The 2500-nt window shown below is 40.3% G+C and overlaps 1 protein-coding gene across 1 annotated transcript in view; it reads left to right on the top strand.

Annotated features, from left to right (window-relative positions):
* The window catches only part of LOC106870779 (uncharacterized), a 63965-nt gene that overhangs the window by 45574 nt on the left and 15891 nt on the right, over positions 1-2500 (top strand).

The raw sequence follows: 2500 nt of genomic DNA, 5'->3' as shown, positions 1-2500 counted from the left end.
ATTAACTGTCTCCGCCTCGAAAATGAGTCGCTTTATGCCAGCTAGAAACAATTACGATCAGTAGTAGTAGTAGTAGTAGTAGTAGTAGTAGTAGTAGTAGTAGTAGTAGTAGCAGTAGTAGTAGTAGTAGTAGTAGTATTCTGCATTTGGTGTTTGGTTGTATATTCTGCATTTGGTGACAGCGAGCTCACAGAATCGTTACCACGCCGGACCAAGTACTTAGCAGCACTTGGTCCGTCTTAACGTCCTGCTTTTAAATGCCGCCGTGGTCGACTTTTTTGCATTCGTCCTTTCGGGACCGAGGAATAAAGTACCAGTGGAAAAGACTGGGATCGATGTAATCGACTAGCTCCACTTCCCCTGTCAAGCAGTGGTGGGGGACAAACACTCCCCCCCCCCCATTTTAAGATCCTTCTTAAAGCGTAACATTCGAACACATGCCATTATAAGCGGAGTAATAATATTACATTAGGTGGAGCCGGCGAACTAGCAGAAATGTTAGCACGCCAGACGAAATGCTTAGCGGTATTTCGTCTGCCGCTACGTTCAAATTCCGCCGAGGTCGACTTTGCCTTTCATCCTTTCGGAGGTCAATTAAATAAGTACCAGTTACGCACTGGGGTCGATGTAATCGACTTAATCCCTTTGTCTGTCCTTGTTTGTCCCATCTATGTTTAGCCCCTTGTGGGCAATAAAGAAATAAGAAACATTAGCTTGCCGGGCGAAATGCTTAGCGGTATTTCGTCTGACTTTACGTTCTGAGTTTTAATTCCGCCGAGGTCGACTTTGCTTTTCATCCTTTCGGGAGCGATAAATTAAGTACCAGTTGCGTAGTGGGGTAGATCTAATCGACTGGCCCACCCCACCAAACTTTTCGGGCCTTGCACTTAGAGTAGAAAAGAACATTACATTCGGTGATTTGTCAGTTAATTTTAAATCATTTGGTATTACATAATTTTTCAAAACGTGGACGCAGAAGCACTCATAAGCATACACACACACACACACTCTCTCTCTTTCCCTCTCTCACTCTCTCTTTCCCTCTCTCTCTCTCTCTCTCTCTCTCTCTCTCTATATATATATATATATATATATATATATATATATATATATATATGCACACAAACATACGCAAATATTCGCACGCATGTACTTTAACACATATGCACCTATACAAGCAATGTCACGCCTGGCTGCATATACCGGGTATTATTATTATTATTATTATTATTATTATTATTATTATTATTATTATTATTATTAACTGCTTTAAAAGTAGTTACTTGATTGACCTTTTAATTATTTTCCCTCTTTTATTGCTTTGTTAGCTTGACACTGCTGGTGGTGTTATTATTGTTGTTGTGGTTTTATCACGGTTTTTCTTTCTTTTTTTTTTTCTCTGCTTTTTACTGTTCTTGTTGTTGTTGTCATTGCGGTTTTAAAGTAAGTGCCCACCTTACGCAACAGATCCTAACGTTTGAGTCACGGTCTTGCTTGAACGGTTTCGTCTGTGTAGAAGTACAGGAGTTGTGCTGAAGTGAGAGGGAAGTAAGAGAGAGAGAAGTGTCACTGTGAGTGGGAAATATGTGAATGTGAGAGAAATGTGAGGTGAAGAGAGGGTGTGAGAAAGATTAGGAGAGAAATGAACGGGTAAAATGAAGAACGTAAGTGTGGTGTTAGATCGAAATGTAGTTTAAGAGGAGGAACAGTGAATGGGGTTTGTGAGAGGGAGAGAGAGAGGCAGAGAGACAGATAGACAGACAGACAGACAGGTGGAAACATTGTCAAAAATAGATGTAATCAAAAAAGACGACAGAGAGAAAGGAAGAAAGTGTGGGAGACAGGCAGATAGATTGATAGAGAAAGAATGGGAGAGAAAGACGGAGGGAGAGAGGGGGATGAGAGAGACAGAAAGAGAAGGGAAGAATGAGAGGAGGAATGAGAGGAGGGGAGATTGGGAGAATCAGTGGACTGGCCTTTGGCTCGGAATGATGGAATGGATGGCATATAAAGAGATAGGAAGAGAATGGAAAGAGGAGAAGGTGAAAAAGAAAAAGGGAAGGAGGTACAGAAGCAAAAGAAAACTTTGAAAAGAGAGAGAGAGAGAAATTAAGGGAGACAAGAGAGAAAATATGGACGCAAAAGAGAAAATGAATACTTTTTGTACTTGTTCGATTTTGTGACGGCTCCTGTTGTTGTTTTGTTGTTGATGTTGCTGTTATCATTAATAATGTTAGGCAGGTGTTAAAAAGTATTTCTTCTTCCATCAAATAAAAAACACACAGACACACACACACAGACACACACAATTTACTTTCTTGGACAAATGAAGAAACAACAAGAATTGGAACGAGTTTATTTGATTTGTTTTTAACGTTTCAATCAACGGTGCCCCTTTAGCATTCTACCCGGATGGATAGGGGTAGAGCAAAAAAGTGTGGCAACTCACCTATGGATAATACCCATCTTACGAAATAATGAACAGAAAAAGGAAGACAAA

This window comes from Octopus bimaculoides, chromosome 15, assembly GCF_046866305.1.
Source record: "Octopus bimaculoides isolate indiv1 chromosome 15, ASM4686630v1, whole genome shotgun sequence".
NCBI classification, from domain to species: domain Eukaryota; kingdom Metazoa; phylum Mollusca; class Cephalopoda; order Octopoda; family Octopodidae; genus Octopus; species Octopus bimaculoides.
The sequence above is the reverse complement of the archived record's forward strand: the minus strand, read 5'-3'. Positions and strand labels throughout refer to the sequence as shown.